At 43.5% G+C, this 25,016-nt stretch overlaps 2 long non-coding RNA genes across 2 annotated transcripts in view; both read right to left on the reverse strand.

Moving 5' to 3' along the window:
- Window positions 1–25,016, reverse strand: part of LOC123757923 (uncharacterized) — an 855,462-nt gene that overhangs the window by 609,181 nt on the left and 221,265 nt on the right. The window lies entirely within an intron of this gene.
- The window catches only part of LOC138367657 (uncharacterized), a 120,146-nt gene that overhangs the window by 90,584 nt on the left and 4,546 nt on the right, over window positions 1–25,016 (reverse strand). Inside the window, exon 2 of the long non-coding RNA XR_011229393.1 lies at window positions 5,140–5,179. This is a non-coding gene — a long non-coding RNA (uncharacterized lncRNA). The remainder of the gene's footprint in view (window positions 1–5,139; window positions 5,180–25,016) is intronic.

A 25,016-nucleotide genomic window follows, 5' to 3' on the forward strand; every position in this document is an offset into this window, starting at 1 on the left:
GTCCGGAAATTTACGAATTGTAACTGTTTACTGCGGTATCTCATCCATTTATGTACATGGTGAAGAACAAAGGTCCCAGCTAGGACAGGGAGCCTTGGGTACTCCACTTGCGACTCTCTGTCCCGACTCTGTCCCGACTCTGTCCCGACTCTGTCCCGACTCTGTCCCGACTCTGTCCCGACTCTGTCCCGACTCTGTCCCGACTCTGTCCCGACTCTGTCCCGACTCTGTCCCGACTCTGTTTATACTAGCTCGGATCCCGTGTCAGTTCCCCTCCAATGCCAAGCATCTCTACCTACCGGATTAATGTCGTGTGGAGCAGTATAAAAAGCTTCCTAAAGCCTAGGTGTATAATAGCCACTATCTTCTTGTACAAAAACCGAGAAGTTAATTCGACAAAAAAGATCGTCCTCTTGCAACATGATGTATCATTTGCTAAACTTCAACACAAGTAGAAATGGCAATTGCAATTAACCTTTCAAGTCATTTTGTCGCAATCGACGTTAAACTGACTTAACAAACGTTAAATGCCTAAGATCTATCTACCTTTTTACAAATTAGGATTACATTCACATTTTTCCACGAGTCCAGAACAGAGCTGAACTCTTAGTTATTTATTTAAAATGCTTGACCAAGGATAACTTATCTGTGCAGGCGATGAGTCACAATAACGTGGCTGAAGTATGTTGACCAGACCACACACTAGAAATTGAAGGGACGACGACGTTTCGGTCCGTCCTGGACCATTCTCAAGTCGATTGTGATGAGGTAGGGACAGGCAATAAATAGGCAAGAGAGAGCTGAGGAGGAAAGTCAGGTGTAGGGGATAGTAGTAATGAGAACTGCAGCAGGCCTATTGGCCCATACGAGGCAGCTCCTATTATAACCACCGAAGGAGATAGTAATAGGAAAAAAGAAGAGGATAGCAAGGGAGCGTAGGAGAAGACAATGAACAGAAAAAGGGAGAAGAGAGAAAGAAAAGGAAAGAGAAAGAAAGAAATGGAAGGGGGAAAGCTTATGTTAAGTCACGTTTGTTAGAAAGATTAGAGCATTTGAGTATATACTGTGAAAGGGAAGAGTCCACAGCAACAAAGCCAGGACTCAAGTTCATGTTGGGTACATTGTTTATAAGAGCCGATTCTACAAGACGGCGTCTGTGTAGAGTAGAGGCAGGAAAGATTATTTTGGAGGAAGACCAATCAATGGGATGATTAGAATCCCTCACATGGCAGAAGAGACCATTGTTAGTGTCTGCAGACATAACACTTCTCTTGTGTTCTTTAAGTCTGTCATTCAGTGTACGGCCAGTTTCGCCAAAGTATTGGAGAGGACAAGATGAACAGGAAATAGAGTAGACACCAGCAGCATTAGAAGCAGGAGGAGCAGTGTGAACTAGATTGCTACGAAGTGTGTTAGTTTGTCGAAAGGCGAGTTTAATGTCAAGAGGACGAAAGGTATTGGTAAAAGTTTTGAGTTCAGATATGAAGGGAAGGCATAGTACAGTGCTACTAGTGTTGGAAGCAGGTTTAGGATGAAAGAAATTTCGTTTAGCTTGAGAGTGGGCACAGTTGATGAAATGCAAAGGATAACCAAGGCGAGAGAATGATTTGTAGATAAAGGCAATTTCAGAATAAAGAAACTGAGGGTCGCTGATGCGTAGAGCGCGGAGGAAGAGAGAGACGAGGACACTTTTCTTAACAGAAGGAGGATGGTAGGAAAAGAAGTGAATGTACATGCCACTATGCATGGGTTTACGGTAGACAGAGAAAGAGAACCCAGACACAGAGCTGTGAACATGAACATCAAGAAAAGGAAGGAGGGAATTAGATTCCCACTCAACTTTGAAATGGATAGAAGGAGCCAAATTGTTAAGAGAGGCGAGGAAAGGCTGGAAAATTTTAAGGTCATGAGGCCATAAAGCAAAAATGTCATCAACATATCGAAGCCAGAGAGAGGGACGAGTATCAATAGAAGGAAGAAGAACAGTTTCGAAGTATTCCATGTAGAAATTAGCAAGAACAGGGGAGAGAGGGGAACCCATAGCGACGCCGAAAGTTTGAGTGTAATATTTACCGTTGAAAGAGAGAGTTAGATTCAACACAGAGTCTAATGAGATCGAGGAAAACGTCAGTGGGAAGTGGGAGAGGAAGGAGGCCCTCTGACGCCTTCTGTCTGAGGAAAGAGAGAACGTCATCGAGCGGAACATTAGTGAACAGAGAGTCGACATCAAGACTAAGCATCTTACAAGAGGGTTGCAGGCGCAGTCTTTCTATGAACTTATCTGTCCCTTGGAAAATACTTTTATCGGGACCTGATGGGGACTTTTGTGGCTTTTAGTTTCTTGTATTTATTTACTAACCAGGCGAATGTGACATCATGCCTGGTGGTATTAATTCATATGTTGATAGGCGAGGGTACTTACTGAGGTATTAATTGTGTGGGGTGAAAACGTATTATTTGGAGCGTTGAGTGACTGGTACTTATGCGAGTGTCCATATTAACAGTTGTATGAGAAGGTTGGTCATCATATTGGTCTGGGGTGCACGCGCGTGCAGAACATTGACCTATTATTAACATTAAGAAGACCCCTCAAATGGTGCCCAAAGTTAAGACACTTGGATTAAAATGTGCGAGTTAAATGAGTGATTTTTTTTTTTATTCAACACTTGATTAATAGCTGCTACATTCCTCTACCGTGTTGATCTTGAACATCACTTCTCTTACCTCACACAACATCCCTCTACTCTGTCGACCCTTCAACATCAGGATGCTGCAGCCTAAGTCAGTGTCTAAAGGCTTGGTGACGCCTGAACATCATGCCCATCCAGCCCAATTATCTCAAAGCCTGAACGTTTGTTACTGCAGCCGCAACACTTCAATGAAGAGCGTCAAACACGGACGTAACATCGTGGTGTCCAATTAATGCATAATCCCTAACTTTGGCTCCACACTCCGTGTGTCGCAGGGAGAGGGGGGGGGAGATATTGTCGGGTGGTTCGATTTAATCTGGCTCGGAACTGATTGAGCATTTCCGAAAAAATATTATTAATTTCCGGAAAAGCTGTCTGACCCTCAAAGCACACGTAATTAGGCGTGAAATCTGCAATCCCCTTATACAAGCATTACCATGCCAAAAATACACGCAGAACCTCAAAGAAACTATTTTGCTCATTAACATTTAATCATATAAAGATGAATGTATCACCCAATGCATGTGTAAATGCTTTGAAATCAAAATTTCGGTTGCAATCTACAAACTTGTTATCAAGGTGCCGTAAACATTGCATACAGCACCTTGAGAAAGGATGCAGCTTTCACCCGAAAATTATACTTTTCTTAATACGTTTACACATATATTGGGTCTTTCCTTCCCCTTCAACTTAAGCACTACGGAATTGTAGCAAGTTTCTCCATTTAATCTTAAACTCTGAAGATCTGGGGCCAGAAACAATGCTAATTACCGCTCTCTTCAATTATACATTTATCAAATTTATTAGTTTTACTCAAACGTTTTAACGTCAATATATATATAAATCATTGATATTAAAAGTCATCATTTTTGTGGGGATTTAAATAAATCTCAAGCACCTGTCTTTCAGGGGAAATCTAAAATTGCTGTTGTCAACTAATAATAATATTTTGTAAAACGTCGTGAGCTTCAACGACGGCAACCATTCATGACAGGTGGAAAATTGTGTCGAAAATAAATAACAAAATACAATTAGAAATTAAAATGCGTGAGCGTCCCCGTGCCGCGGAACGGGTGAGCGTCCCCGTGCCGCGGAACGGGTGAGCGGCGTCCCCGTGCCGCGGAACGGGTGAGCGGCGTCCCCGTGCCGCGGAACGGGTGAGCGGCGTCCCCGTGCCGCGGAACGGGTGAGCGGCGTCCCCGTGCCGCGGAACGGGTGAGCGGCGTCCCCGTGCCGCGGAACGGGTGAGCGGCGTCCCCGTGCCGCGGAACGGGTGAGCGGCGTCCCCGTGCCGCGGAACGGGTGAGCGGCGTCCCCGTGCCGCGGAACGGGTGAGCGGCGTCCCCGTGCCGCGGAACGGGTGAGCGGCGTCCCCGTGCCGCGGAACGGGTGAGCGGCGTCCCCGTGCCGCGGAACGGGTGAGCGGCGTCCCCGTGCCGCGGAACGGGTGAGCGGCGTCCCCGTGCCGCGGAACGGGTGAGCGGCGTCCCCGTGCCGCGGAACGGGTGAGCGGCGTCCCCGTGCCGCGGAACGGGTGAGCGGCGTCCCCGTGCCGCGGAACGGGTGAGCGGCGTCCCCGTGCCGCGGAACGGGTGAGCGGCGTCCCCGTGCCGCGGAACGGGTGAGCGGCGTCCCCGTGCCGCGGAACGGGTGAGCGGCGTCCCCGTGCCGCGGAACGGGTGAGCGGCGTCCCCGTGCCGCGGAACGGGTGAGCGTCCCCGTGCCGCGGAACGGGTGAGCGTCCCCGTGCCGCGGAACGGGTGAGCGTTCCCGTGCCGCGGAACGGGTGAGCGTCCCCGTGCCGCGGAACGGGTGAGCGTCCCCGTGCCGCGGAACGGGTGAGCGTCCCCGTACCGCGGAACGGGTGAGCGTCCCCGTGCCGCGGAACGGGTGAGCGTCCCCGTACCGCCCAACAGGTTAACACGTGACACTAGGATCTCTCATCACCGGGGTAAGCCACACATGGCTATCGTTACGTTATTTAAATTGCGACGCCACAAAGGCGGCCTAATTGACAGTGACAAATTGAGTCTTGTCAATTTGACTCTCTCGTAATTAATGTTTTCTCGTCAGTATAAAGGGAGGAAAAGGAGAGAGAAGCAGAGAGAGAGAGTGAAGAGGGCGACAGTAACATTATATAATACACATCAATACACCAGGAGCCTTAACAACGGTTAAGGAAGAATTGGGATGAGGGAGAGGCGAAGAGTTTTTGACTTGACTCTTGCCAAGTCTCACACACACACACACACACACACACACACACACACACACACACACACACACACACACACACACACACACACACACACGTACGTCGCCTTCCACGCAACTCTGTAACCAGTAATCCAAACTCGGGACAAAGGAAGCTTAAAGTACACCTTTCTCCAACATCTGTCAGCACTTCCGGGAGCCCGGCAACACAGACAGGGGGCGGAGGGGTACTTACTCAAGGATGACCGGTAGTAGAAAGCTGGCATGACACTTGCCTGGGGAGGGAAAGAACAGTTATGAACATTGAACGCGGTCGTCACACACTGACGTAAAAAGTTCAGGCAGAACATTTAATGTTATGTTTTAATGTTATGGACAACAAAGCATGGCTTAAATACACACGTTAAATGGTAAACTACACCAATTCTTATTCTGGCATTTTTATTCATTATGTTTTGATGTAAAAATTACATTAATAGGAGGTAGAGGCACACAGTGATGCTCAGTATAAACTTCACTAATTTTATTTACTGGTAAATTTACAATATGTGTACTACATCGACAGCTTAACAAAATTTGTAAATACATCCGCACGCTCTTATCATCCTCACTCATCCTTTCAACATACCTTAATCCCGCTCTAGCTTTCACCATTCTCTCTCTAACTCATTTTCACTACAGCTTTCACCCTTAGCTTTCATCCTTGCTTTCTCTCTCGTGTCATTCTCACTCTACCCTAAATTATCTCCAGTTCCACTAAATGATTTCGTACCAAAAGTTGTACAAATCAGCGAGTGATAAGGGCGGGTCCACGCCAGAGGAGTCCTGACCACCTGGAAGGACTTTGAACTATTCGGTTTCCTACCAAACACATTTTCAAAACGATGAATATTACTGGAGCAAGTCTAGTACACAGAGATTGAACAACTGGGCAAGCACGACACAGACCGAGCTATTGGGCATATAATCTAGCCACTGAGTACCTTAAGCTCTCTGGTGGAGGAGTTATTTTCTGACTCTTAAAAGTGCTCTGCAGTCCTTAAATAACCCATCACAATGTATGTCGGAAGTAGCTTGCAATATTAAATGGAATGTAATTTTTGCCAATGATAATAACTTGTATAAAATTTGTGTGGATCCCATCCCATGTTGGAGTTGGAAAACATGACTTTGTAGATCGATTGGCCAATGAGGCTTGCGAAAAGAAAACATTGATTATGACTTTGGACTATCTAATGCAATTATTAGAAACATACAAATTAAAGAAATTAATTCAGGCTTAGAAGAACTAAGAAATGCCCAGAGACCTGAAAGCTGCAGTATTAAAAGCTATGACAACTTTTGTAATAATAGGTATTTGTATGGTCAGCACAGTAACCGAACCAGGCAATGTGATGTAGTCATTGCGCGAATTCGCCTTGACTATAGGCACATCTGGCAGGTTAGTGAGGCTGAGCCACTACCAGAATACTCAGATTGTAAACTGTGATAAACCTTTAATGCATTCACTAGAACACTATATTGATGAATGTGAAACCGTAAAGGACTTTAGACCTGGCATATTGTACCACCAACTGTGTAACTATTTTATTGACTCAGGTGTTCTGGACGACATCCTAACAATATATTCAAAATATGCTTGTCCATTTTAAAGAATCAAGAACAATTTTTACTTATATTAATTCTAAGCTGCATCACTTATGAACCCATCCCTGCCCTTGTGTGGCAGTGCACAGTAGAAAGTTATTTTCACATATCCATACATTAAAACATTGATTGTAACCATGATATATATGTACTTCCGCCTACAGTTTAGACCTAGTGTCTTATGTATGACCCTCTGTCCTGCGTGACAGTGAATACCAGCATTATCCTCACTTTAATAAGACTTACTCGAAATCCTCAGATTAGGCAAAATTGTAATTAATTTTGTCAATAAAGATGTTAATAATAATAATAAGCAAAAATTAAAAGTGAGATACGCAAGACATGTCCCCGAGTGTGTAGTAATTTGTTAAAACGTCACATTTACCAGCGTGTGGCGTTAGGGAGGAGGAGGAGGAACTGCAGATGGGTTGTAGAGAGAGTCATCAGGGTGGAGAAGTCTGGACTTATGAGATCAATAAGAGCCACTAGGAGGATTCGAACCCCCCCTCACCCCCACATTCGAACCCCTTGCCTCTTGAACGTGTGCCGTCAGGCCATCCCCTCTCCATCGTGGCTGGTACGACGCCACCCGCTAACTGCCGCCATAAAAATGACTACTGAAGCACACACAAATTAGAACCTTGCATACAGGGACGCGCCAAGTACTGCCTTTATCACCACATGACAATTAAGGTCTTGCTTTCTTGCGTGTCAGGTTGCCTTGTGCCAGACGTCACCTGGCGCCTATACCAGCAGGAGCACAACTCCCTCACCTGGTGAGGGTACTTAATATTTCGCTGAGTACCAGTATTATGTCGCTCCACTTAGTACTCGGAGAAATTTCAGTGTCAGGCCAAACACTAACACAGCAACAGCCTCTTCCAGTGACCAGCAGAGACCCAGAGGCGGCGCACAAACGGCGACGGCGCACCTAACATGACCAGACCAAGAGAGGGAGGTTGGGCACCGAGGAAATATCCCACTTTAATGCCAAACATAAAACTGATTAAGATAAAATATTTTAACTTGGTTTGATAACGCACGAGAGCTTCATGAACTTCAAAGGTTATGCGGTTATGTTAATGTGCTACAATAGGAGTCCTAACAGCAACAGACCAACGGATTCGAACGATGTTGTTTATGCTAGGCTTGTATCACCATGAAGTCATACACAGTTTTATAAACAGCCGTTTTAAAATGTATATAATGACGTATATATACGATATTACTCATTTGTTTCTGAAAGGCTGTTTGTTTAATATAATAAATTGTTCCATATTTTTACAACTGCTTGGAATTTTAAGTGAGCAGTATTAAGAACTTTCTTTCCTTGACCATGACTCATGCCCCTTGATAATTGTAAGTGCATGTCACCTACCCATTTGAGGCCAAAAGTAAATAAATCAAACATTTATAACTCGGGTCTGTGCATCATCATTGTTGCTCGTGGGAAATATTTCCCACCTATAAAGACAAATAACTGCCTAATAAATTTATCTAATAATAAATAACTGAGGATTCGTCTTCTGTTCTTAAATAACTAAAATGCGCAATATTACCGGATTTACTAAGATTTACATCCCTACTAAGATCTGGCGCGATAAGTCTACCAAAACCTTCCTACTTTGATACGTGACGATTGAGCTATTATCATCATCTTGTAGATTCTCATTATTAATTCAAAGTGGAGGAAATCAGAGTTAACACTTTACAGGTCTATTAGATTTTTAAGGTAAAGTTAATGTTATGTCCAGTAATCATTTTAATGGCCACTCCCGATTTAATAGCAAGTCGTTAACTTAACCCACAAACGCGTGTTAGACGTGGAGGAGGTGAAATTGAAATTGAAATAAGTTTATTGAGGTAAAATACACACAAAGGGATGAGGTAGCTCAAGCTATTCTCACCCCGTTAGGTGGTGGTCAGCTGGCTCGCTTGAACGTGCTGACGAGCTCAGCGCCTATTGGACGATAACGCCTCTCCTAGTGGTTGACGGCCGTTTATAGACGTTCATGTTCGACGTGCCTAGGATCCGACCCGTAACTAACGCTAAGCAGCCTCTGGGATTCCCTGTGTTTATATTATGTTGTGTTAGATTCAGCTACTGGGAACAAAAAGTTCCATGTAGCACGGGCTATGGTGAGCCCGTAGTGGACTTACCTGGCATAGGAGCGGAGCTGTAACTCTGATATCTAGCTAACAAATTATAAACGGCGACCCAAATGAGGTGACTGGGCCAGGTATGGCAATGGCAAAAATGAGCGCGCATTTCCAAATGTAGTTAATCAGAAATACTCCATGTCATTGGAGTATTTCATGACGCCATATCATTGTAATATTTAACAATTATTATTTGGAATTAGTAATTAAACTAGCAACAGGAACGAAGTTAACATCAGCAGTGAGGTGGCCTGTTTGAAGAGGCTAATCTGCTCTACTCATGACGCCCGACGTGATCCATCTCGGTTGCACTGATTATCACTTAAATCCACTAAAGAAATAATTACACCTAACATGATTAAATCCAAACCTAAATCAGGCAGCATGACTGAGTCTAAGAGAAATTGAGCCCTAACGTCTCTTAAGAAGCCTATCACCAGACTGATCAAACTTGGCGGAAGTCTCCTAACAACCAACAGTCTATTATATTCAACTTAAAATGAGTACAAGTTGCCAACGACAAGTTTGATAAAGTCAAGAGAATGGATTGAGACTTATCAAGCAGAACTGCTAAATGATGTCAATATCACAGCTGGTGAACTAGAAACTGAATCCTGATATCAGCCTGCTAGCCACACGCGAGGCTACAATCGCTTCAACATCCACACAGCACAATCAGAAGCATTTCCACTACCATCGATTGATTTACCAACAGAGTAATTAGTAATTCCATAAAGGCCTACGTTCTTGCGTGCTAACTGTGCCGTGATCCAGATTATAAGGTCCACTCTAATACAATGCGCCTCCACCTTTTATCATATATAATCTAAATACCAGGAAACGATTTTTTAAAAACACAAATGACAGCCCCAGGAACCATGTTAGGAAGTTTTTATTTGGTTTCACTATTTTAACTAAATTATTGATTCAGGAATATACAAAACATTACCTAATTTCATCAATAATTACGAAAAATATTTCATTGCAATTTTTTTTCAGGTGGTGCGATTTTCGCAAATTTCAAATTTTATGGGGTCGATCGAGCTTCATAGTGATTTGGTAAAAAAGTATAATTAAGAGCTTCATAGTTAAATCTGCGAGTTCTTTTAACCTTTACAGAAATACTGTGTGGACAAGCATTTTTATTTGTCACTTTGTTACAAATAATACATCCTGGACACAAATATATATTATTCGAATAAAGGTCTTACAGTAAACAAAAAAAATGGAGTTGGGAATGATCAGGGGTAGAGTTCTCTGCAGAAAAAAAAGTTCATATATTTCCTTTGTGAACGTCATCAAATTATCATTGAGGGGAAACATAAAAATAAAAGTCCCACGGAATTGCTTTTATATTTTCAGCACACTAGGACTTATAATTGCTCTCAAGGAAATTAATAAATTTCTTGGTTCTACTTTACAACAAAAGAATAGAGGACTGACAAGTCGTCAGCAGCTTGTCCTCATCGAAGCCACAAGATACGACCCCTCAGGTAAATTATGTTGTAGTCTACGATATGCAAGTTTTGGCTCTGCAAGACGACTTTAAGTCGTCTTGCAGTTTAAATTCTGCAGAGAACTCTACCCCTGATCATCCCCAACTCAATTTTTTGTTTACTGTAAGACCTTTATAAAGGTCTTGCATATTTCACCATTCATTGGGGGGGGGGCTAATACACATGTTTGTCTGTTCATGATAGACATGTTAAAACCTTTCCATAATTCTTATTAATAAACCGATTCCAACAGATTATTTGTAAAGCCAGCCTAGCCACCTGCAAACTGAAAAACAAGTTCACGGTCAACTGCGTGCAAAATAAGTCCGATATGCAAATCAGTGAACATTTGCAATATACTGTATTTTATATATATATATTTAATTATATATATATATATATATATATATATATATATATATATATATATATATATATATATATATATATATATATATATATATATATATATATTTATTATATATATATATAAATTAAATCCGACGCCTGATTGCCAAGGCTACTACGAGGGTTGTCAGCCAGCAAGCGGCTGAATTGCTGAAACCAATCCAGCTAGGATTTGGAATCCCCCAAGGCTGTGAAGCGGCTGCCCATGCAGCACGAGCATACATCACCAACATTTCTGATGAAAAGGCCCTGCTCAAACTGGACTTTAAGAATGCCTTCAACATGGTAAGAAGAGATGCTGTACTTTGTGCCATGTATCGCCATTTCCGGCCCCTCTACCCGTTCATACTATCGTGCTACAGTGGCGAATCAAACTGCTCTTTGGTGAACATGAAATCAGATCATGTGAAGGTGTTCAGCAAGGTGATCCTCTTGCTCCCCTTCTTTTCTGCTTAGTCTTAAAAGAAATCACCGAAAGCTTGTCCAGCGAGTTCAACATCTGGTTTTTGGATGATGGCACTATAGCTGGCACCATAGACCACCTCTTGTCAAATATCAGGAAAATAAGGGAGCAAGAAGTAAGCCTGGGTCTCGTCCTGAACCCTTCCAAGTGTGAAGTAGTCTCCTCCAACTCAGACATCGTAGCTAGAATAAGGTCTGCCTTGCCTGGAGCCCATGTCATTAGGGCCGAGAACAGCACCCTCCTTGGAGCCCCCCTCGGGTCTAACGCCATTGAGGAGATCCTCGACAAGAAAATCGCAGACCTTAGGAGGATGGAAGACAGAATAGGTGACATCGATGCCCACGATGCTTTTTATCTCCTCACCAAATGCCTATCCCTTTCGAGGCTAACCTACTTTCTGAGGTGCGCCCCATCTTACGACAACCGAAAGCTTGAAGAGTATGACCTCTTACTGAAGACCATGCTGGAAAAAGTTGTTAACCTCTCCCTCAACGAATGCCAGTGGAAACAAGCCACTCTTCCTGTCAGGCTCGGTGGCTTGGGTGTCCGCACCGCCACCCAAATTGCTGTCCCAGCCTTCCTGTCTTCCTCCTCAGCATCAGATGACCTGGTTAAGGATATTCTACCTGATACCCTGAGTGATGTAGCGGGGATACAGGACCCCCACTACACGGAATGCGACACGAAATGGGGTGCCATGACAGACCCAGCACTCAGACCAGCCATGCCGAAAGCCAAGAAACAATCCAGTTGGGACAGCCCCATTGTAGATAAAGAAGCCACAGCTTTGCTGGAGGCAGCAACAACCCCCAGTGATCGTGCACGCCTCACAGCTGTGCAGGCTTCCCATGCAGGGGACTTCCTTCTGGCAGTCCCCATGTCTGCGACAGGCACACGTCTTGATCCGCAGGACCTCCGTATTGCAGTCGCTCTCCGCCTTGCTGCCCCTATCCACACTGTTCACAGGTGTATTTGCGGCGAGGCAGATGCTGACGAATTTGGATTGCATGGCCTGCAGTGTGGAAAATCGGGTGGTTGGCACACTAGACACGACGAAGTCAACGACATCATTAAAAGAAGCCTTGCCTCTGCTCAGTGTCCAGCGGAGAGAGAGCCGCGCAATCTACTGAACCGTGACTCTGTTAGCTTTGCCGGCCGACCAGACGGAATCACACTGCGTCCGTGGAAGGGTGGCAAGCAGTTGGCATGGGACTATACTTGCGTATCCACCCTGGCAACGACATACATCACCCTCTCTGCCGGCACAGCAGGAGCCGCAGCGACACACAGAGAAAAACAAAAGTCAGTCAAGTACAGGCAATTAGATCAACGGTACAACTTCGTTCCAATAGGGTCTGAGACCCTAGGCCCATGGGGTGAGAGTGCAAGAAGGTTTCTTAAGGATCTTGGTTCCAAGCTCATTGACACCACAAGAGACCCTAGAGCAGCAAGTTTTCTCTTTCAGCGCCTCAGTGTCGCGATCCAGAGGGGAAATGCCCGCTGCATCCTCGGTTCCTGCCCGGCGTCGGAGGAGTTCGAGGAAATCTACAGCCTCCAGGAAGCGAACTTTTTCTTGTGTTTTCTTAATGTCCATTTTTTGTATAAAATCAGATATGTAACTGTATAACCTTGCATAATAAAGTGTACACCATAATAAAAAAAGGGGGGGGGGGTGGTAGGAGAAGCGAACACTCTTTCGTATTCAGAGTTAAATGGCAAGTTTTTACCTGAATGCTCTGTGTTCCCTTCTCTGAGGCTGTGGGTCCCTATAATTGCACCAGTGGTGGTACCCCCCTATATATATATGCGAACAAGCCTGAATGGTCCCCAGGACAATATGCAACTGAAAACTCACACCCCCAGAAGTGACTCAAACCCATACTCCCAGGAGCAACGCAACTGGTATGTACAAGACGCCTTAATCCACTTGACCATCACGACCGGACAAAATGAGGTGATAGCCGAGGCTATTTGAACCACCCCACCGCCGGCACTCGGATAGTAATCTTGGGCATAGCATTTTACCAAATCACCTCATTCTTTGGGGCACACGTGAGGAACACAAATGCGAACAAGCCTGAATGGTCCCCAGGACAATATGCAACTGAAAACTCACACCCCAGAAGTGACTCGAACCCATACTCCCAGGAGCAACGCAACTGGTATGTACAAGACGCCTTAATCCACTTGACCATCACGACCAGACAAAATGAGGTGATAGCCGAGGCTATTTGAACCACCCCACCGCCGGCACTCGGATAGTAATCTTGGGCATAGCATTTTACCAAATCACCTCATTCTTTGGGGCACACGTGAGGAACACAAATGCGAACAAGCCTGAATGGTCCCCAGGACAATATGCAACTGAAAACTCACACCCCAGAAGTGACTCGAACCCATACTCCCAGGAGCAACGCAACTGTTATGTACAAGACGCCTTAATCCACTTGACCATCACGACCGGACAAAATGAGGTGATAGCCGAGGCTATTTGAACCACCCCACCGCCGGCACTCGGATAGTAATCTTGGGCATAGCATTTTACCAAATCACCTCATTCTTTGGGGCACACGTGAGGAACACAAATGCGAACAAGCCTGAATGGTCCCCAGGACAATATGCAACTGAAAACTCACACCCCAGAAGTGACTCGAACCCATACTCCCAGGAGCAACGCAACTGGTATGTACAAGACGCCTTAATCCACTTGACCATCACGACCAGACAAAATGAGGTGATAGCCGAGGCTATTTGAACCACCCCACCGCCGGCACTCGGATAGTAATCTTGGGCATAGCATTTTACCAAATCACCTCATTCTTTGGGGCACACGTGAGGAACACAAATGCGAACAAGCCTGAATGGTCCCCAGGACAATATGCAACTGAAAACTCACACCCCAGAAGTGACTCGAACCCATACTCCCAGGAGCAACGCAACTGTTATGTACAAGACGCCTTAATCCACTTGACCATCACGACCGGACAAAATGAGGTGATAGCCGAGGCTATTTGAACCACCCCACCGCCGGCACTCGGATAGTAATCTTGGGCATAGCATTTTACCAAATCACCTCCTTCTTGGAGGAGTGCCGGCGGTGGGGTGGTTCAAATAGCCTCGGCTATCACCTCATTTTGTCCGGTCGTGATGGTCAAGTGGATTAAGGCGTCTTGTACATACCAGTTGCGTTGCTCCTGGGAGTATGGGTTCGAGTCACTTCTGGGGTGTGAGTTTTCAGTTGCATATTGTCTTGGGGACCATTCAGGCTTGTTCGCATTTGTGTTCCTCACGTGTGCCCCAAAGAATGAGGTGATTTGGTAAAATGCTATGCCCAAGATTACTATCCGAGTGCCGGCGGTGGGGTGGTTCAAATAGCCTCGGCTATCACCTCATTTTGTCCGGTCGTGATGGTCAATTGGATTAAGGCGTCTTGTACATACCAGTTGCGTTGCTCCTGGGAGTATGGGTTCGAGTCACTTCTGGGGTGTGAGTTTTCAGTTGCATATTGTCCTGGGGACCATTCAGGCTTGTTCGCATTTGTGTTCCTCACGTGTGCCCCAAAGAATGAGGTGATTTGGTAAAATGCTATGCCCAAGATTACTATCCGAGTGCCGGCGGTGGGGTGGTTCAAATAGCCTCGGCTATCACCTCATTTTGTCCGGTCGTGATGGTCAAGTGGATTAAGGCGTCTTGTACATACCAGTTGCGTTGCTCCTGGGGGTATGGGTTCGAGTCACTTCTGGGGTGTGAGTTTTCAGTTGCATATTGTCCTGGGGACCATTCAGGCTTGTTCGCATTTGTGTTCCTCACGTGTGCCCCAAAGAATGAGGTGATTTGGTAAAATGCTATGCCCAAGATTACTATCCGAGTGCCGGCGGTGGGGTGGTTCAAATAGCCTCGGCTATCACCTCATTTTGTCCGGTCGTGATGGTCAAGTGGATTAAGGCGTCTTGTACATACCAGTTGCGTTGCTCCTGGGAGTATGGGTTCGAGTCACTTCTGGGGTGTGAGTTTTCAGTTGCATATTGTCCTGGGGACCATTCAGGCTTGTTCGCATTTGTGTTCCTCACGTGTGCCCCAAAGAATGAGGTGATTTGGTAAAATGCTATGCCCAAGATTACTATCCGAGTGCTGGCGGTGGGGTGGTTCAAATAGCCTCGGCTATCACCTCATTTTGTCTGGTCGTGATGGTCAAGTGGATTAAGGCGTCTTGTACATACCAGCTGCGTTGCTCCTGGGAGTATGGGTTCGAGTCACTTCTGGGGTGTGAGTTTTCAGTTATATATATATATATATATATATATATATATATATATATATATATATATATATATATATATATATATATATAGTGAATATTTGTTTTCTTCAGTTTACTTGTCACATTCTGACAGACAAACCGTACAATGACTCGTCTCGTGGAACATCAGTATCCGTACCTCTTCTCTCCACTAAAAATATCACTTCTCGCATCTCGTCGAACTGTTGGAGACAATTGTTAGCGCAATCGGATCACAATCAAAGACTTAAAAGGTTCGTTTCCTCCCGTAAAACTCAAACTCTTGGGTAAACTGAGAAAATCAATTAGAAGCCATGCGAGGGAGGGAGGGGGGGATTCAAACTTGGAACCTGGGTACTTCAATTGATTTTCGCACCGATATATCACGTACATGTGATTTCTTTGTGCACTTGTGAGGACTTTTATTTTCATCTGATGCCTCTGTTTCCTCTAGTAGTAGAATAGGTATCCGGGTGTTAATCAATTGCTGTGGGTGGCATCCTTTGGGAAGGTCAGTGCTATATGACTAGAGGCGATCTCGATAACCCCTAACAGGCTTCCTGACCCCAACAATGGGATAACAATGACATATCCATTATAACAAGTGGTTGGGCACCATTCCTTCCCTCCGTCCTAAACGCCAAATCCTTACCCTCTCCCCCGACAAAGTCGGGGAGCCGGTCGGCCGAGCGGACAGCACGCGGGACTTGTGATCCTGTTCGATCCCAGGCGCCGGCGAGAAACAATGGGCAGAGTTTCTTTCACCCTATGCCCCTGTTACCTAGCAGTAAAATAGGTACCTGGATGTTAGTCAGCTGTCACGGGCTGCTTCCTGGGGGTGGAGGCCTGGTCGAGGACCGGGCCGCGGGGACACTAAAGCCCCGAAATCATCTCAAGATAACCCCTCGTATACTATCCTAGTGCTAGTTAAAGACATTACGGCTTAGCGCTTTCTCATGACAGCTACCTTACCTTGCGTGTAATCATAAGTTATTTTGGTCTTTCTTCATTTTACTCTGAATTCAAAGTACACAAAAAATTATTAGGAAACATCACTGGAATATGTCACTTATAGACTCAATACAACACTTAACATTTTAATTACAGATTCTATTCATATAATTTAATCAAATTAAATGTTAATAGGACCTGAAATTGCACTTTGTCAATACCAACACAAAATTGCTTTAACCTTTGTTTAATGTTATGTAACACATTTGATACAGAGATGTGTATGCGAGCATACATCCACACCCATGCTGTTTGCATACGTGTGTCCATGTATGTGTGTTTTCAATGTATTAATACAGTGTGGGGGTGTGTGTATATTATTATTTATATATATATATATATATATATATATATATATATATATATATATATATATATATATATATATATATAATATTAAATATGACCGAAAAAGGAAGATTAATAATTCTAACACGAATTTTCTCTATCTTTCTAAAGTTTCTTTTCACTGTTGATGGTAATTCAAAGATCAATTCTCCAAAATTCATTTTTATTTCTAGGCTGACGCGACACTTGAGCGCGTTTCGTAAAACTTATTACATTTTCAAAGACTTTAATTTACAAACACACAACTGAAACTGAATAGAGCTTTACACATCTTCGAGTTTATATCTACATTTGGATGAGGTGGACGAGGTGAAAACAAACTTTCGATCAATTGATCGAAACTGAACGCCAAGAAATCTGGACTCCACCTGCCAAAGATTATCGGGGAATATAAACCTGGATATCCGTATGGAAATGTCAAGACACACAAGCCTGGAAACCCACTTCGGCCAATAATCAGCCAGATACCCCAACCCGTTCTCGCAAATTTAATAAGTCAATATTGACTTATTAAATATGTGCATAGGTGACATACTTAACATAATAGATACCCTTAAAAAGATTCATAGAAAACACCGACCTTACCTAACCTTTTTAGTATCTTAAGATAAGCATCTTATTGCTTCGTAATTACAATTATTACCTAACCTATAATAGGTATAGGTTAAGTAATAATTGTAATTACGAAGCAATAAGATGCTTACCTTAAGATACTAACAAGGTTAGGTAAGGTCGGTGTTTTCTATGAATCTTTTTAAGGGTATCTATTATGTTTAGTATATCACCTATGCACGTAGTTAATAAGTCAATATTGACTTTACGAATTTGCGAGAACGGGTTGGATACCCACATCCACGTACAGACTGGCGAAACAACTCAACGGCTTGCTGACTCCTTATGTCCCTTGCGCCTTCAGCCTGAAGTCTCCAAAGGAATTTGTTGACTTGCTGCGGGGAACACGGGCCACAGGGATAAGAGCCTCGTTGGACGTAGAATCTCTGTTTACCAACGTACCTGTTGATGAAACAATCGGGATGATAGCCGACAGAGTGTACCGTAATCCGGCCTGTACTCCTCTTGACATACCAGAAAACAGTCTAAGGAAACTACTCCAAGCTTGTACTAAAGAGGCACCCTTCTCGAGCACGGATGGACACATGTATAAGGAAGTAGATGGGGTCACCATGGGTTCTCCCCTAGGTGTCCTGTTTGCAAACTTCTACATGGGTACCATCGAGCAAAAAGTCTTAGTCGACATGAACTTGAAACCGGCCATATACTGCAGGTATGTTGACATTTTTACACAGGTACCTGATGTCAGACATCTGCAGGAGCTGAAGGAGGCATTTGAGCAGAATTCTGTGTTGCGTTTCACTTACGAGATGGAGAAGGATGGGAAGCTGCCCTCTCTAGATGTAACAGTCATGGAAAGGAGCGGAGTTTTCCACACTGCAGTCTACACTAAGGAAACAAACATAGGAATGTGCCTGAATGCCAACAGTGACTGCCCGGACAGGTACAAGAGGAGTGTTGTTAACGCATATGTCGACCGTGCTCTCAGCCACAGCTCAGAATGGAAGCAAGTCGACGAAGAACTCTGTAGGGTAAGGCAGGTCCTAGTCAACAACGGCTTCTCCAATGGTTTCGTGGAAAACATCGTAAGAAGGAAAGTGAAACGCCATGCAACCTCTGAAGAGACAACTAACACAACACCTATACCCCCTATTAGACTATTTTACAGGAACTTCTTTTCCACAGCTCATAAAACGGAGGAAAGGGTCCTGAAAGATATTGTCAGTAGAAACGTTATCCCTACAGACAAAAATCAGAAGATACAACTGACGATTTACTATAAAACCAGAAAAACGGCCAGCCTACTCATGACAAACTCTCCAGACACAAAGCAGAACGCTTTAAGAGAGACCAACGTCGTCTATGCCTTCAAATGCCCTCTTGGGGACTGTAAGCCTCAAAAAACCCAGTATATAGGCAAGACAATAACATCTCTTTCCAAGCGTTTAACGATGCATAAGCAACAGGGCTCCATTAGGGACATATAATCTCTTCCCACAAACAAACCATCACCAGAGAAATCTTAGCAAACAACACAGAAATCATCGATAGATACAGCGATAGCAGGCGGCTTGACGTCTGCGAGGCACTACACATCAAGAAGTCAACACCAGCAATCAACAGCCAATTAATGCACAACTATATTCTACCCACTTCAAGACTCCGCTCAAATATAGAAGCATCAAGAAATATGGACCAATAGGCTTTCTACAAGTACTTCCATTCAATACCCATTGTTTCGTGTTCTGTCTTGTGTTTGAATTTAATACCCATTCAATACCCATTGTTTTGTGTTCTGTCTTGTGTTTGAATTTAATACCCATTCAATACCCATTGTTGAAAGTTTGTTTTCACCTCATCCACCTCACCCAAATGTAGATATAAACTCGAAGATGTGTAAAGCTCTATTCAGTTTCAGTTGTGTGTTTGTAAACTAAAGACTTTGAAAATGTTATAAGTTTTACGAAACGCGCTCAAGTGTCGCGTCAGCCTAGAAATAAAAATGAATTTTGGAGAATTGATCTTTGAATTACCATCAACAGTGAAAAGAAACATAAGATAGAGAAAATTCGTGTTAGAATTATTAATCATACTTTTTCGGTCATATTTAATAATATATGTCTACAGGAAAGACTGCTACCAAAATATACTAATTATATATATATATATATATATATATATATATATATATATATATATATATATATATATATATATATATATATATATATATATTTAATCAGTTTAATTGTGAGGCTTCCAGTACACACAAGAAATTTCAGTAAACTTTAGAAAATCTACATGAAACTATTATTTAATTTATTTGGATGCTGATAATGGCTGACTATGTAAACTACTCGAATATTAAGGTAATCATTAATAATGCTTGAAGAACAATGGCATAACATTCATATTTCATACCCTGTGAAACTTTCCGGTGAAGCCAGAAGTGACAACAGCGAGCCTCATCATAGCCTCAGGACCCATCAGCGAGCCTCACTCCACAACAGCCTCAGGACCCAACAGCAAGCCTCACCACAGCCTCAGGACCCATCAACGAGCCTCACCACAGCCTCAGGACCCATCAGCGAGCCTCACCACAGCCTCAGGACCCAACAGCGAGCCTCACCACAGCCTCAGGACCCCTCAGCGAGCCTCACCACAGCCTCAGGACCCATCAGCGAGCCTCACCACAGCCTCAGGACCCCTCAGCGAGCCTCACCACAGCCTCAGGACCCCTCAGCGAGCCTCACCACAGCCTCAGGACCCCTCAGCGAGCCTCACCACAGCCTCAGGACCCCTCAGCGAGCCTCACCACAGCCTCAGGACCCATCAGCGAGCCTCACCACAGCCTCAGGACCCCTCAGCGAGCCTCACCCCACAACAGCCTCAGAACCCAACACCAATCACAGGCAAGAAAGGTAAAACTGAAAGGCAACAAAGTCCAGGTTGATTGACACTGGCGAGACTTGGAGTCTAGCAGGAGCGGTGGTGGCGGTTTATGTTGTTTTAGCCACTTGCTCCACCACAGCTGTGGCTGCTGCCGCCACAGCTGTGGTGTGTGTGGCGTGCACAGCCAGGCGTGTCAGGGTGATAAGCCGAGCACCACCACTGTTGATCAGAGATAATCCTCGCCAGCCAAACCAACACTCTCCAAACCACTGTTATAATAACAAGGAATGAACACCTCTCTTCCCCTTTAATAAACTTTATTACACTAAATCTTTACAACAACATTTTTCTCTATTACTGTCTGCATTACTCTTTACTGCCACCATTACCACTCCCAAGATCAGTAAAGCCCAGATGCCTCTATAATCACAAATACTACTGCCACCAGCGCTACCACCCATTTTATTGTCAACAGTTTATAGTAATTAGATGCTTGAATCTCAAACTGTCAAAACTAGGTATCCTCGGCTCTATACGCCCCTGTATAGCGAACAACTTAATCACTATATAAACACTATGAATACTAGAGCATCAAACGTACAAACATATTTTAATCATATATAAAGACCAGCAAAGAGTTGCTATGTGTCATGCTGAACTCTTCGTTTAATAATTATACACAAGCTTTGTCGCCAGCCAGGAGGCTTGATCAGAGAGCGGGCCGCGGGGACGTTGATCTGAATCACGGCAAGGTAGCCTTCACTATCATCAGGCACTACAACATTGCACGGAGATAATACAAAATAAAAGCAAAACGTAATTACATGCCCATGCACTACGTCCCAGGCAAAAATTCCTGGAATTTAAATTTTTACCAAGAATTTAAAAAAAAAAAACCCATCACAGCCTAAGTACTGGTGTTATCCACCGTCGCGCTTAAAACAGTGTTGATCCCTCCACTCCACAGAGGGTAGTAAAGCAAAAGTTTTTATTTGTATTTTTTTTTGTTTCGCCCCCTCCCAGACCGGTAGCACACGTTGATTAACAGGTAAAGAAGGGCATGGATATTCATTTTCTTAAATCAAAATCAAGTCCGAGAAGATCCTTTATACCTTTACTTAATATCTAATTTGAGAAGGAGAAAAAAAAAAGTCAACTTTCACATCCTTCGCAGACGCTACAAAAAATCAACATGAAAATTACCTCGGTAGAATAAATTAAAAGAACTACAAACCGATATCAATACATGCCTTCGACTAAGGCAATACAAAAATAACTATTTTTAACAGTGACAATTTTCAGGTATTTTAAGTATTGCATAAAGATCTTCAACGAAACACAAGGTACAAGACAATCAAATCGCCTCATCAACAAGGTACAAGACAATCAAATCGCCTCTCTCTCTCTCTCTCTCTCTCTCTCTCTCTCTCTCTCAGAGAGAGAGAGAGAGAGAGAGAGAGAGAGAGAGAGAGAGAGAGAGAGAGGAGAGAGGAGAGAGAATGTACCTGGGAATAATGTCAAGATTATTTAGCGAGCATAACAGAAACATGGCATCAACTAGGAAAGTGATACAGTAAGTTAGTAGATAATGAGAATTTTCAAATCCAGGGATTAAATCCTCCCCCCCCCCTCTTCCTCCTACTCCCAATGCAGTTACTATTCATATCACTTTTGCTTTCCCGCCGAGTACTGCTCCGTATTCACCATTTCAACATAGGAGAGATTTTCGAAATAGAAGGAATCTAGAACACATTGCACTTTCATTGCAAAACGCAAAATTATTAGATTGTTAAAGCGCTGAAAACTGTACTCTTTAGAAACTGTACGAGAGAAGTCACATGATATATCAATAATAAGATAGTGAAATGACAGGTTTTAAATATGCTCAGGAAAACAACATGCTGGAACGAAAGGTTTGTTGGGGAAATGCAGAACAGAAGCGACATAATCCCAATCAGAGAGAACACTGTATGAACATCAGGAGGTCCATGGGCATTCAATATCCTCCAAGCAAACATAAGAAATATTACGGATAGAAAAGCAGAAGGGTTCAAGAAACAACTAAGACAAGTTCGTACAAAAAGTGATGGCCCAATCGGGTTGTAATGGACACGTGGGCCGCTCCAAGCAGCAGCCTTTCAGATGAAGTAATCACAAGCCCGGACTGGAACGAGAAGAACAACTCCAAAAACTCTGGATGCTCCTGCCTCTCGCAATTACTAGACCACTATGACATGGCCTACGATGCAAACGAATACGAGCAATACGCCGAGGTAAACATACATTTATACCAGGACGAAAGATATTTCAAACGTTGGAACAAAGAGAATGCATGGAACTGGATGAAATACCCACTTACATACCAGAATCAGATATAATTACACACCACAACAGAGCTACAATTGAGAACTCTGCCTCCTCAACGCAAGTAGAGCTAACTGCCACTGTTATGGGGTTACGATTCCTTGGAAAAAAACATTAATAGTGCAGTGATCTGCACTGATTCAAAAGCAGCACTGCAAATCCTAAATAAAAATCGACAGAAAATCTTGCGATAGTCGCTGAAATTAAGAGAGCTGTAAGGGTACTAACCAACCAGGGAAGAGTCGTCAAGTTCCTGTGGATCCCCTCCCCTGTTGGAATATGTGGAAATGAACGAGCAGATGTGCTGGCTGCTGAAGGCGCTGAAGGAGACCATATTGAATACTTCATACTCAAAACTCTTCTACAAATTAGAGGTATTGTCAGGCAACATCACCGTGACAAGGTAACAGAAAAGGAGGATACAAGCACAAACCAATGAATCTGTACGATGGTACAATATGGTTGCAGCTGGCAATCCCAATCATTATGGACGAAGAGGAGGAGGACGAGGGAGAGAATCAGTAATAGCGAGAATCCGTCTTGGATACAAATATCCATTAAGATTCGAAATGGAAACAACAGTTGATCAGCGGAGTTGCAGAATCTGTGATGAGAGTGACGGACACCGCCTTGACCACTATCTACGTGAATGTGAACACCAGAGGGACATTAGAAATATGTGTTGAATAATAAACCCTACATTGTTTGAGTTAGGAAAACACTGTCAAATATTGATACTGTTCTTAAAAGATTCCCCAATTTTACACCCGCAAGATAACCTAAGATTTTTTAAGGGTTGACAGGTGTTAATCTTCTAGTTTGAGGAGCTGTTCACTTGAGACAGTTAAGCAAGTCCCAGCTGTGTCTGGGTACAAGTGACAGGATGAACAACCCAGCGGGTTTTCTCCCTATTGTGAAGTGTTGTATATGCTGCTATGGTGGTGGTGTGTCCACTCACAGGATGAGTGGTGCTGCCCAATACTGTCACTATGGTGGTGGTGTGTCCACTCACAGGATGAGTGGTGCTGCCCAATACTGTCACTATGGTGGTGGTGTGTCCACTCACAGGATGAGTGGTGCTGCCCAATACTGTCACTATGGCGGTGTGTCCACTCACAGGATGAGTGGTGCTGCCCAATACTGTCACTATGGCGGTGTGTCCACTCACAGGATGAGTGGTGCTGCCCAATAAACTCGCCCCTCGGGGCAAAATTTAGATTTTTTTGTTTAACTACGACAGGCAACAACCAGCACTGGTCAGAATAAACTCAATATGTCCACGCGTAATGGACCTGCCAGAAAAGTCTCTCAGTCAAACTACCCTAAATAGATTAACATTATTTCTTTTTGCCATCATTCAAGGACTAAAAACAAGAACAAAAAACAAAGTACCATTCATAAATGGCCTCCTCACCGAGTCAAATGCAGTATTTGGAGCTTTCACAGAAACTCATGCAGGGGAATTCTTGGACAGTGAGATCTGGATACCAGAATATAATCTATACAAATGTGATGGGGTAAATAGGTCACATGAAGGAGTTTGTCTATATATTAGGGAAGACCTTGTATGCTCGGAGCTCCTCAACTCTACAAATGAGGTGGTAGAGGTACTGGGAGTAAAAATAGAGAAAATAAACTAAGTTATTATTCTAATATACAAACTGCCACATGCAACAGCCGAGGAATTCACAGAACAGATCAACAAAATGGAGAATAGCCTTGATAATTTGGAGAACCCAATACCTGATATTATCTTCCTAGGCGACTTCAACTTATCTAGTCTAAGATGGAGAATAGCAAACAATAATATTATAGCAGGAAATCTATCGGGACAACCAACCACAGATTAGAGAACTACTGAGATTCTGTGACAAATGTTCACTCAACCAGCAGATATCTGAGCCAACGAGAAATGAAAATATTCTAGATCTGGTCATTACAAACAATGAAGACATAATCAGGGGCATTACGATATCAGATACCACATACTCAGATCACAAGCTCATTGAAGTGCAAACGACCATCAATACTCAGAACAGACCTAAAACAATGATCAGGCGAGAGGGGTTATTCAGTAAATTATATTTTAATAATAAAAGAATAGACTGGGAGTACAAACAGAGAACTTACAAACCTTCAATGCGAATCTGTTTTAAGTAATACAAATCCTACACAATAGAAAAACTGACTTCTGAAGCATATAGTGTCTGTTCGAGGAAAGCCAAAAGGAGCTCCAACGTAGAAAGAACGCACACGACACTACAAAAGAAGGAAATAATGCTTAAGTAAATGCGACTTTCCCCACAAAGATGGAATAATTTAAACCGGGAGATTGAAGAAATCAAGCAGAGACTGAAGCATTCATATCCGAGTGAAGAAATGCAACTAGAACGCAAAGAAATTCAAGAAATAAAGAAAACCCCAAAATATTTGTTCGCATATGCGAAATCAGAAGCAAGAACAACTGCCAG

Source organism: Procambarus clarkii, chromosome 22, assembly GCF_040958095.1.
Source record: "Procambarus clarkii isolate CNS0578487 chromosome 22, FALCON_Pclarkii_2.0, whole genome shotgun sequence".
Taxonomy (NCBI): Eukaryota; Metazoa; Arthropoda; class Malacostraca; order Decapoda; family Cambaridae; genus Procambarus; species Procambarus clarkii.